General features: G+C 40.4%; 1 protein-coding gene across 2 annotated transcripts in view; it reads left to right on the top strand.

The window, feature by feature from the left end:
• The window catches only part of LOC148148234 (uncharacterized), a 67,760-nt gene that overhangs the window by 25,012 nt on the left and 29,193 nt on the right, over positions 1-13,555 (top strand). For both annotated transcript variants that reach the window (XM_087993318.1, XM_087993319.1), the window contains exon 2: positions 4,446-4,554. The gene's annotated coding sequence lies outside the window, so the exon portion shown is untranslated. The remainder of the gene's footprint in view (positions 1-4,445; positions 4,555-13,555) is intronic.

The following is a 13,555-nucleotide window of genomic DNA, read 5'->3' as shown; positions in this document are numbered from 1 at the left end:
TTCAAAAAACTCAATCAAGTTTGTGAGACACGATTTCCCACACACAAAGCCATGTTGACTATCCCAAATCAGTCCATGCCTTTCCAAATACATGTACATCCTGTCCCTCAGGATTCCCTCCAACAACTTGCCCAGCACTGAGGTCAGGCTCACTGGTCTATTGTTCCCTGGCTTGTCTTTACCACCCTTCTTAAACAGTGGCACCACGTTTGCCAACCTCCAGTCTTCCGGTACCTCACCTGTGACTATCGATGATACAAATATCTCAGCAAGAGGCCTAACAATCATTCCTCTAGCTTCCCACAGAGTTCTCTGGTACACTTGATCAGATCCTGGCGTTTATCCACCTTTACCCATTTCAAGACATCCACCTCCTCTGTATTATGGACATTTTGTAAGATGTCACCATCTATTTCCATGCAGTCTACATCTTCCATATCCTTTTCCACAGTAAATATTGATGCAAAATACTCATTTAGTATCTCCCCCATTTTCTTTGGCTCCACACAAAGGCCGCCTTGCTGATCTTTGAGGGGCCCTATTCTCTCCATAGTTACCCTTTTGTCATTACTGTATTTGTAAAAACCCTTTGGATTCTCTTTAATTCTATTTGCCAAAGCTATCTCATGACCCCTTTTTGCCCTCCTGATTTCCCTCTTAAGTATACTCCTACTTCCTTTATACTCTTTGAAGGATTCACTCGATCTATCCTGTCTACGCCTTACATATGCTTCCTTCTTTTTCTTAAACAAACGCTCAATTTCTTTTATCATCCAGCATTCACTACACCTACCAGCCTTCCCTTTCACCCTGACAGGAATATACATTTTCTGGATTCTCATTATTTCATTTCTGAAGGCTTCCCATTTTCCAGCCGTTCCTTTACCTGCGAACATTTCCCCCAATTAGGTTTTTAAAGTTCTTGCCTAATACTGTCAAAATTGGCCTTTCTTCAATTTAGAACTTCAACTTTTAGATCTGGTCTATCCTTTTCCATCACTATTTTAAATCTAATAGAATTATGCTCGCTGGCCCCAAAGTGCTCTCCCACACACCTCAGTCACCTGCCCTGCCTTATTTCCCAAGAGTAGGTCAAGTTTTGCACCTTCTCTCGTAGGTACATCCACATACTGAATCAGAAAATTGTCTTTTACGCACTTAAGAAATTCCTCTCCATCTGAACCTTTAACACTATGGCAGTCCCAGTCTATATTTGGAAAGTTAAAATCCCCTACCATAACCACCCTATTATTCTTACCGATAGCTGAGATCTCCTTACAAGTTTGTTTCTCAGTTTCCCTCTGACTATTGGGGGGTCTATAATACAATCCCAATAAGATGATCATCCCTTTCATATTTCTCAGTTACACCCAAATAACTTCACTGGATGTGTTTCCAGGAATTTCTTCCGTACAGCTGTAATGCTATCCCTTATCAAAAATGCCATTCCCCCTCCTCTCTCTCCTCCCTTTCTATCCTTCCTGTAGCATTTGTATCCTGTAATATTAAACTGCCAGTCCTGCCCATCCCTGAGCCATGTTTCCGTAATTGCTATGATATCCCAGTCCCATGTTCATAACCATGCCCTGAGTTCATCTGCCTTCCCAGTTAGGTCCCTTGCATTGAATAAATGAAGTTTAATTTATTAGTCCTACCACATCACTGCTTGCCCTGACTGTTTGACTCGCTTCTGTTCTCAACTGTACTAGTCTCAGATTGATCCCTTTCCTCACTATCTCCCTGGGTCCCACCTTACTAGTTTAAATCCTCCTGAGCAGCTCTAGCAAATTTCCCTGCCAGAATATGAGTCCCCTTCTAATTTAGGTGCAATCCGTCCTTCTTGTACAGGACACCTCTACCCCAAAAGACTCTCCAATGATCCAAAAAGGTGAATCCTTCTCCCATACACCAGCTCCTCAGCCATCTATCTGCTGTATTATCCTATTCCTGCCCTCACTAGCTCGTAGCACTGAGAGTAATCCAGATATTACTATTCTCAAGGACCTCCTCTTTAAATTTCTGCCTAACGCTCTGTAATCTCCCTTCAGAATCTCAACCTTTTCCCTTCCTATGTCGTTGATTCCAATTTGGACAATGACCTCTTGCTGGCCCCTCTTCCCCGTGAGAACATTCTACACCCTCTCTGAGACATCCTTGATACTGACACCAGGGAAGCAGCACACCATTCTGTTTTTCGCTGCTGGCCACAGAAACATTTGTCTGTACCTCGGACTACAGAATCCCCTAACACAATTGATCTCTTGGAAGCTGACATAACCCTCATTGCTTTAGAGCCAGTCTCAATACCAGAAACTTGGCTGTTCGTGCTACGTTCGCCTGAGAATCCATCACCCGCTACGTTTTCCAAAACGGCATACCTGTTTGAAATGGGTATATCCACAAAAGACTCCTGCACTAGGTGCCTACCTCTCTTACCCTTCCTGGAGTTAATCCATCTATGTGACTGTATCTGAGACTTTTCCCCCCTTCCTATAACTGCCATCCATCACATACTGTTGCAGTTACAAGTTCCTCTATGCCTCTGTCTCTCCAACCGATCCATTCGATCTCATAAGATTCGCATCCAACAGCATTTATGGCAGATATAATCCGCAGTAACCCTTAAACTCTCTTTAAACTCCCACATCTGACAAGAAGTACATGTCACTGTACTAAAGGCCATTTTTGCTCCTTCACAATCTACAGACCCAGAAAATAACACTCTCTTATTCCTCTACAAAACACTGCCCCAGCTTAAATTAATAGTTATGGCTTGTATTTTAAGTTTAATCAAGAGACATATCTCCAAAAACACACAATCAAGAAAGAACCTACTCTACTCACTACTGCAGCTTTTCTGTTGGACACACTTAAAACAACGATTAACTTACCTGATTCTGTGCTGTGAACTTCGCCCAAACAGGTTCCTCCAAGATTAGTTGTGAATTGTACTGTTTGTTAATTTTCCCAGACGCACTCCAATGTCCAGCGACACATGAATTCAAAACAGCAAAGGCACTAACTGTGCAGGTTCTCTTTCTCTCCTGCACAGTCCTCACCACGTGCTTCCTTTGTCTGTTCTTCTCCCTTTTAAAGCTGCTGTTGTTTTGACTTTTTTTTCCCAAAGTTCCAAAACAATACAACGGTATATGAAACAGTAATTGCTGCTCCTGGAATTCGAGGAAATCACCTCCAGTACCTAAAAAACCATTAAAAAGCTGTTACAGCCAGACATTTTTCCCGTCCTCCATCTTGGATTACCCAGAATCTGTTATGGGAAGGATGTTATTAAACTAGAAAGATTGCAGAAGAAATTTACAAGGATGTTGCCTGGGCTGAATGGTCTGAGTTATAGGGAGAGCTTGGATAAACTAGAACTTATTTCCTTAGAGCATAGGAGACTGAAGGGGGAACCTTATAGAGGTTTTTGAGATCCTGAGAGGCATGGATAGGGTGAATGCACTCAGTCTTTTTTCCCAGGATTGGGGAATCGAGGACTAGACGGCATCACTTTAAGGTTAGAGGGGAAAGAAGAAATGGGATCCTGAGGGGTAACTTGTTTACACAGAGGGTGGTGCACATATTGAATGAGCTGCCAGTGGAAGTGGTTGAGGCAGGTACGTTAACAAGATGTAAAAGGCATTTGCATAAATATATGGATGAGAAAGGTTTAGAAGGATATGGGTCAAGTGCAGGGAAATGGAATTAGCGTGGATGGACGTTTTGGTCAGCATCGACCAGTATGGGCCTAAGGGCCAGTCTCCTTGCTGTAGGACTCTAAGACTTCAAATGTTGATCAATTTATTTGGTGAAAACTTTCCTGATTTTGATCCTATAATCACACCTTGCAAGTTAGAACATCTTGGATTTTTCTGGCTGTCTCAAATTAATTCAAGTACTTCTCTGGATTTTTAAGTTTTCTACACAATTTATATAGTCTATATTACAGACATCTACTTTCAGAATTTAAGATCCTAATTTTTTCAAAGTTGTTTAAGATTTCGGTTCACAAAGGGACTGAAAGAGAACAAAAGCTTAATAATTCAGGTTTGACTCATCATCATAATAAATTAGCCATTTCTTCCAAATCTGTATAATAGCACCATCAACACAAAGACAGTAAGAGGCTCTCAGTGTGTACTTAACCCTTTTAACATTGGTGGCTTCTGTATTTTGTTAGCATGTTCTGTCTGTCAAATTGGCAGGATTGATGCTTTGGAACCTGGATCACTTAACGATTCGAAAACATTTTGTGTTTAATATTGCACAAAGGGACGTTTTGTTTTAGTGCTGGATTTGTTTAATTGACCTTGCAAGAATTTGGATTGGCTGAAAATGCATCTAAACAAGATGAACCTATAACTTCATATTTGAAAATATGTCACAAGGTTTCTTGTTTGACTGTATAAAGTAAAGGATTTTAATTTTTTGTACGTTTTCTGCAGGTGTTGCAATTGAGTGTATTTCTTCAAACCCCATATCATTGGTCTTCCATCAATAGGACTTTGGCCTCGTTCTCTCAGTTTCGCAGTTTGCGTTCTTCATTTTATTAAGGTAAAAGATGACAACGTTAAATTTGTTGAAATTGACAGGTGTGATGTAATGAGGTTTGTGGGGAAAAAAATGGAAAATGTTGTAATTGAGAATTTAATTGCCTTTAATTTTAAGCCTTGGATAATCAAACCATTAATAATCTCTGAAAATTAATATATGCACCTCAGGATGTGGTTTATTAAACAAAACAACTTCAAAGTGTTGATGGTTAAATAACTCCAATGCAGTTGACTTTTTTGTAACTCATTTTCTACTCATTTATATAGAATAATGTGTATGTGTTATGTTTTTCATTAATATTGTTTGATCTTAGAAATGTATATTTTGTTATAGATTATAGAATGCTCTCTTGTCACGTTAAATATTTGGCATTGCTTGGGTACCACCATTTGATCAATGATCAGTTGAAACAGTTGATAGTAACGCTATGAAAAGTGTTCAACTTAAGTGTATCAAACAATAGCTAAAATTCAGAGGTGCCCCTGAGCTTGAACTTATTTTCTAGTTTAACACAGGAAAATGTCTTAAGGTATTCTACAAAAGAGGGGTGATGTGGTCCCAAATATTAAATTGATGAACACTCTGAACTTCCTGTGTTAAGGATTTTGCTTTCACGCAATTGCTTTGAAAATATGTAATGTAATTTAATTAAATTATAGTGAGCATGTACCTTAGTGAAGTTGTTAAGCATCCACCAAAGCTCAATACAGTGTTGACCACTACATGCAGACCAAAACTTTATATGGCTAAAGAGTGCCACTGCAATAAGTACCCACAATAATGCAGACATGGCTTATACCAGTTTCTTTATTTTTGTCCAGAGGTGAGTTATTACGCATCACTGATACAAAGTTAGATTCAAGATTCCAAAAATTATTTCCCAAAAATCCAGCATTTTGTTTTCTAAATTAAGACTAGAGCTGCTGGAACAACAAGTTCTTGAGAATATTGACAAGTTCTCAGGGAGGTATTTAGCTATTTGTTATCCATTTCAACTTAGGTCAGTGAAAACGGGGAGCTATAAGACAGGGAAAAAAAAAGAAAATGCTGGAAATACTCTGTATTCTGTAAGTAACAGCATCTGTACAGAGTTAGAAACAAAGTTAATGTTTGAGTTAGCATACTCTTCAGATCTGAAGCTAAGAAGAAATGTGATAAGCTTTAAGTCATTTTAAAGGGATGGAGTGAAAGAAGAAACAAAAGGAAGGATCTAGGATACAATTGGGGGCAGGGGAGATTGAACGACAATGATGTAATGAAGTTTAAAAACAGAAAATAAACCGTTTGTTCAGAACAAGTGTGAACGGCAGAATAATGAATGAATCTGGTTGAAAACAAACAAAACCAACTGGAGAACAAAATACAAAGTCTGAAATGTTGATTTCATTATTAAGTAAACAAAGTGTTCATTCACAAGATAAGGTGAACTTCCATTGATCCCAGAACATTGTGGCAGGGCAAGGACTAAAGTATTGGGGTTTTGAGAAAGTCTCAGCCAGACTGGATGGAGGGGAGCTAGTAGATGTGTTGTGTTTGGACTTCCATAACGCATTCAACTAGGTACCTCACAAAAGGATAAGTCATAAGTTAAAACGTGTTGGATGTAATTTATTGGCATGGATAGAGAATTGGCTAATGGGCAGGAAATAGCAAGGGGTTCTTTTTCTGATTGGCGACCCATGATGAATTGGTTTCCACAGAGCTGGGACCAATGGACGGCACGGTGGCACAGTGGTTAGCACTGCTGCCTCACAGCGCCAGAGATCCAGGTTCAATTCCCGACTCAGGCGACTGACTGTGTGGAGTTTGCACATTCTCCCCGTGTCTGCGTGGGTTTCCTCCGGGTGCTCTGGTTTCCTCCCACAGTCCAAAGATGTGCAGGTCAGATGTGAATTGGCCATGCTAAATTGCCCGTAGTGTTAGGTAAAAAGTGGTACATGTAGGGGTATGGGTGGGTTGCGCTTCGGAGGGTCGGTGTGGACTTGTTGGGCCGAAGGGCCTGTTTCCACATTGTAAGTAATCTAATCTAATTCGGCCCAACAAGTCCACACCGACCCTCCGAAGAGCAACCCACCCAGACCCATTTACCTCTTCACTTAACACTACGGGTAATTTAGCACGGCCAATTCACCTAACCTGCACATCTTTGGACTATGGGAGGAAACCGGAGCACCCCCACACAGACACGGGGAGAATGTGCAAACTCCACACAGACAGTTGCCCGAGATGGGATTTGAACCTGGGTCACTGGCGCTGTGAGGCAGCAGTGCTAACCACTGTGCCACCGTGCTGCCCAATATATATTTACAATATATTTAATGACTTGGAGGAAAGAAGTGAATGTACCAAAAACATTTGGTGCAGGTGTCAAAAATAGATGGAAAGGCAAGTGCGTAGATTCATAGAGTCAGAGAAGTACAGCATGGAAACAGACCCTTTGGTCCGACTCATCCATGCCGTCCAGATGTCCCAACCCAATCTAATTCCACCTGCCAGCACCCGGCCCATATCCCTCCAAACCCTCCTATTCATATGCCCATCCAGTGCCTTTTAAATGTTGTAATTGTACCAGCCTCCACCACTTCCTCTGGCAGCTCATTCTGTACAGGTACCACCATCTGTGTGGAAAAAGATGCCCCTTAGGTCTCTTTAGTATCTTTCCCCTCTCACCCTCAACCTATGCCCTCTAATTCTGGACTCCCCAATCCCAGGGAAAAAATCTTTGCCTATTTACCCTATCCATGCCCCTCATGATTTTATAAACTTCTATAAGGTTAGCCCTCAGCCTCTGATGCTCCAGGGGAAACAGCCCAGGCATATTCAACCTCTCCCTTCAGCTTAAATCCTCCAACCCTGGCAACATCCTTGTAAATCTTTGCTGAACTCTTTCAAGTTTCACAACATTCTTCTGATAGGAAGGAAACCAGAATTGCATGCAATATTCCAACAGTGGCCTAACCAATGTCCTGTACAACCACAACATGACTTCCCAACTCCTGTTCTCAATACTCTGAACAATAAAGGAAAGCATACCGAACACTTTCTTCACTATCCTATCTACCTGCGACTCCATTTTCAAGGAGCTATGAACCAACACTCCTGGGACCTTACCATTAAGTGTATAAGTCCTGCTAAGATTTGCTTTCCAAAAATGCCACACCTCACATTTATCTAAATTAAACTCCATCTGCCACTTCTCAGCCCATTAGCCCATCTGATCAAGATCCTGTTGTAATCTGAGGTAACCTTCTTTGCTGTTCACTACACCTCCAAGTTTGGTGTCATCTGCAAACTTACTAACTATACATCTTACGTTCACATCCAAATCATTGTTATCAATGACAAAAACAGGATGTGAGGGAGTAGAGTTGAGGTAGCTATGGCCTTTATTGAACTTGCAATGAATATTGGTCACCTGTCCCCAGTTATTGAGACAGTGTGTCCAAGAAATGAATGATCTGAGAGATTTGGACCATGTGAAGGTGAGAAAGAGATGAAAGTTATGGTTTGTTGGAATAGTCTCTTCTTGTCAGCATGTCAGGCAGTTGCAATCAGGTGCCCTTGTGGGAGGACAGTAGCCAATTGATCAATTGCTGGGAGTGGAGATCCCGGGAGCATCAGTGACAAAGGTTTTGATTTCTTGTCAAGCTGAAAAATGACAAGCAATTTGTAAAAGTCTGAACTTAACCCCAGAGGGTTGAATTTTAACATCTGCTCATAGCAGGAACCTGATAGTTTCAGCAGTGTATTTGTCAGTGGCTTTTAAACCCAGCTGCTGCATTTGCATTTGCCCTCCCAGTTTTCTTATCAGATAGTGAGTGGGCATGATAGGGATCCACAGTATTTTAGGTCAACTACTTAAAAGCAAAACACTACAAGAATCAAACCTGGATCACTGGAGCAGTCTTCAGGGAGAATCAGAACCGATAGCAAAATGATACCTTTCTAGAGTTGCTGCCTGTCTCAGAAAATGAGATGACATGTATGAAAGTTGCTCAGAAAGTCATAAATCAGGATGTACTGCCATGGTACTGGATACGATACCAGAAGAGACTTACTGACCTAATCAGGACATGAAAAATTAGGTGATATGGCACATTTAAGTATATCTGATGTGTATCTAACCCTAACCCTCCTCTGCCTTCCTCAACCTAACCCTGAACATCAGTCCTTACACTAACACATCTTGAAGGTGTACCATTCTTCTCTATCTCAACATCTCTTCACAGCCCCCCTATCAACAAATTCTATTCTCTCTCACAGTCACTTTAGTGCAATGTTATGCCTGCCCTGCACAGTGACCTCCATAAGTATTGTCCAACTCCTTGAAAACATTCCATTTCTAATATGCTGAGTTTTTTTTCTCATTACACGAGAACAGAACAGATCAGAAGAGTAGGCATAAAAGATAAGCTGAGTCACAACATGCTTTGGCATTGGAAATGGAGAGATGAAAATTTCCGAGCTACCTAGTGACAGAATTAAATTTTATATAACACTCCTGTTGTCTTGATGACAATTACCACTGCAAAGTGGTAACAAAGACAGCTTAGTATCCTGTTCCGGACAATTGTAATTCATATTTTATCTCACGGATCCTACAAGCATCAAAGGAAATGATAATATCTCGCAAGTGCCTTTCCCTGTCATATACACCCACTCAGTATTACTTCAGTGGCTGTAGCACAGCTGCTGCTTTTCAATGAAGGAAACTCCAGAATGTCTTGCAGGACATAATCAAGTAAATTTGGGTCAGCTTCCAACTGCACCACCTTGGCATGAGCAGCCATCATAGTCAGGACAGATAGTCAACAGCAAGAATGCTAGCAAAGTGACAGCGAAAGGAATATGAAAGCTGTCATCCCGAGAGAGGACAGCAAGCTTGTCCTCCAAGTTGCACTGCCATTCTACTAGGTGGGAGGCAGGATGCAGTTGTAGGAATAATTTGTTGGAGTGTATTTGCAAACACTGAGAGATTCTGAAAGTCCTTTGGTGGACTGATATCCAGAGCCAGGATGACAGCAATCTGAACCTGCATGAACCAAGCTGAGCTTGCATGGCAACATTTCATGACTTGAGCAGGAATTTCCATTGCAACACTCAACCATTATGTAGCCACCGCCCGTGCTGCAATGGAAGCTGAGACATCTGCCATCAGACATTAGCCGATGGTTGAGTCCTCCACTGTTCTCATGGAACTGACCACCTCCATTCTGGAAAAATGATTTCCAGGATCTGTCTGAAAAGCTATTTCCTAATTGGAGCCAGAATCCTCCATGATTCTTAACAGTGAAAACAGATTGCCTGACAGGCTTGCAAATGTACTAAAGAGCATTTTGTGCACATGCATCAGCCATTTTGTACTTACTTGCCCACCAAAACCTCATCTCAGTCTGCTGCTGTAGAACATAACTGAAACATCAGCATTCTGGGATCTGGCACCTGCGAAGTCCTTTCCTTCTGCTCCAGCTGCCTATGACTACCCAAAAACTCATCATATGCAAATCCAAACTATGTGCTACCCTGTAAAGTGTTGAGCCAGTATCTGAGCTGCTGGTTGCAAGGAGAGTTGAGAGGCAGTCTTTCTTCATTCTTAGTCTTCTCTTCCTTTAGCCCTTCAGTTTTCCACACCACTTGCTGGACACAATCAGCTAGTCCTGAGTATCTGGAAACAAAGACATAGTTGGCGTGAGTATGTGGGAGGGAGGAGAGCATAGTTATAATCATCTGCAACATGTGCATCTTAACAGATTGCTGAATGAAGGTGAAGTGGCTTTGAGAAGCTGCTTTGCACCAGAACATATTGTGATTTTCAGTTTAAGCCATGCAATTGGCCATAGCCTTAGTGACAGCCTCTCAAATTATTCCTGCTACATCACGTTTAGGAAGATGTAACAGTTCAGGCTAGCTTTAAGTCATGCTCTGCTGTTGTGCTGGACTGCGGACCACCGTTATCTTAATGAGCAGCCAGCACAACAAGGAATAATCGCTCCTTGTGATGCTCACCAATCTTGGGCATTGCCTAATTTAGCTACTTTGATTTTGTCACAGTATTTTCTTTTTCACCTCATCCTTGCAGATACATAAACAGATTTTTGTTGAGTTTGTTACAGCTTTTCTAACACCAGCATAAATGCAGTCAAGCAATAGAAGAGATGAAATACATCTTAACACTAATCTTAGTGAACTGAGTTATCAGAATAGAACAAGCAATTTGCTGATTTTTGAATTAAATTGTAAACAAACCGAATTGTCCTCCTTCAGCTATTTATCAACAATAAGTAGTCAAAGGAGAATCTCATTTTTAAAAAATCTATTTTTGTTCTGTAATCCTGCATAATCTCAGATTCTTGGATTTCAACTAGCATGCTCATTTCTGTCTGAAAGAAGTGTCATGAAAATAAGTTCAGCCACCTTGTGCGGATGTTTACATCAAGCACAGTCTTTTGCATAAGTCCAGAGGTTTACACTTGACACCCATCTCCACCAACCTTTCTTCATCTAACTGTATCGGCAAAACCTTGTTTTCCTCTCTCCATCATGTATTCCTCTGAGTTCCCTTTTTGTGCATCCAAGATGGAATGTCTAGTACTGATTATTTGTAAAATTATTCACAGACTGCTGTAGATGCAGATAGATAATTTATGTTGGTGCAAGATAATTGATGAGGTACATAGTGCAGCGAAAGTCAACTAGTTCACAGATGGAGAAAGAAATCTTTTGTAGAAAAATAAGCAGCATAATGGATGCACAAGTAGATGCATCAACACGCTCTACCACTGAGATGCAGGAGGGTCCCACGCAGTGACTTTGTTATAAAGTGCGTCATGGGGACAATGACAGCTACTTCCCACAGGGTAAGGAGGAGGAGAAAAGCAGGTGGTGAATCACCCAGGATACTGTCGTGTACTGGCACCAACATAACTGTCAGTATCCAGGTGGTAGACTTGAGTTGTTAAACCGTTTAACAGACTGCCACTTGACACTGTAAATATGTATACATTGAACAAATGGTTGGAGCTGATGGGGACAAGCCAGAAACATCGAAGACAGCAAGATAAACCGAACAATGTTTCCTCCTTTGTAATACTTGGTGTCCCTGTAGCATCATTTTTCTCATCTTCTCGGCCAGGACGGTGAAAATATGTTTTTAAAATGCAGGTTAAAAACCTTGGGAAAATGGAATAGGTAGAAGTTAAGTATAAACTCCAATCCAGTTAATGGAGAGAGGAAAGATCTACCTTGGTTATTGCTGCATTTTTAATTCTCTGGTATCTACTAATTGGCAAGCAGAGCTGAAAGTAATGCCAAACCCTGTAAAGAGTTATTTGCTGCTGCGATTGGCATCTAAAAATTCACTCTTCAGCTTGAAACCTATAAAATGGGTTTTCAAACCTCAGTAGTAGGATTATTGAGATCAAACTAAGGCAGGTGATTATCAAATACAATTGTAAGCATATTCATGTTAATACTCCAGTGTCAAACAGGAAAATACAAGAACAGTTACAATTAATCAAACTTGTAGTTAAAATAAGGTGCAGTTCCTCAATAATTGGAGAGAGTTCAGCATTGCACATTTGAATAAGAAAAAGTGAACTGAATGCCATTTTAACTATCTTTAGGGTAAGTAACAGTTTTATGCACACAGACAGCTTTTTGCTTCAAACAGTATATTTTACCAAGACTAATAATTAGATAATAGGCACAGATTAATCAAGGTCTCGTAGAGAACATTCAAAGCAAAGACAGGTATATTGTGAGCATAGATTCAAATTTTAGCACATGTGCAACGTTTGATATGCAGCAATGCTTATTTTGTAAAGGGCAAGTTTTTGATTTACATCAAGCTACTGATTTGATGGAAACCCATTCATTGTATTTTCAACTCAAAACATGTTTTAATATTATGAAGATGTGGATGTGCTATACCTTTGACAGTCTAAAAGCTAGCATTGACAGCACCAAGTGTTGTCAATAAGACATAATGCAACACGTGCTCCAGCTACTGGGGTAGCTAGTTGTCTGGAAACAACAAAACAAATTTGAGTTAGGCCAATCAGTTTAAATTAGACCCCGAAAAATACCAAATTCCAAGCAAGTTTGAATTGAGTATATTGACAATCTTAAAAGCCAATGACACAATCCAATGCTTTGGGGGGGGTCTAAGACAGGGGAAAATTGAACAGTTGGGAGGAGAACTTCCAAGCCAACGATATCTGCACACTGCCCAGAAAATAGCTCTCTTAAAAGGTACCTTAATCGATCAGTAACCTGTGAAGCAGACTTCCCAAGAAGTAAAAGACAGGAATTCAGAGAAATCTGAAAATGGCCTGGTTTTGAACTGTGTTGTTTTGTAAATCTTAATTGGGAGCTTTATAGACTCGTATTATAGAAGGTAAGTTAAAAGGTTAGAGGAAGGACTTATAAATAGTTGTTAGTTAATTATTCTGTTATATTTTAAGAAATAAAGTTGTTAATTTTTACTTTAACTAGTTCTTGGTCTATCATATTTTCACAGATTACTGCATGGGATAATTTTTTTCTGTGCTACTGGTTTTAAATTAAGCAGCTTACCCCGTGTCATTTAAAACAAAACAAATTGAAATTCAGCTGTTTAAATTTTTTTTCACTCTTCCGCAAAAAAGGTTAACTGATTTGATCCTCTTTATATAAGCCAAAATGCAAAATCAACAACACACATTTCATTGTAAACTGAATTCCCAGCACATTTTATGAAATGATTTTAATGAAGTCTGAAGAGTTGCATGTGGGATCTCCTGGATACCAGTGTGATCCAGAGCAAACGTGCCTGAGTTAAGTGTGTGAAGTTCAGGCCTCTTCAGCTTTGAGTTTATAAACTGATTACCCGCAGCCAACTCATCTCCAGTCTCATATTCCTGCCTTTGAATACAAATCAAATCCAAATTACCTCAACTGAGGGGTGTGACCACCTCTTGTAGCAAAGTGTCCAGGTAAATTTCCCCTTCCTCTGATTTGGTGA

Source organism: Chiloscyllium plagiosum, unplaced genomic scaffold, assembly GCF_037043375.1.
Source record: "Chiloscyllium plagiosum isolate Xiang-an unplaced genomic scaffold, Cpla_swu_hap1 HiC_scaffold_13, whole genome shotgun sequence".
NCBI classification, from domain to species: Eukaryota; Metazoa; Chordata; class Chondrichthyes; order Orectolobiformes; family Hemiscylliidae; genus Chiloscyllium; species Chiloscyllium plagiosum.
Note: the sequence above shows the minus strand (reverse complement) of the source record. Positions and strands in the feature narration are given on the sequence as shown.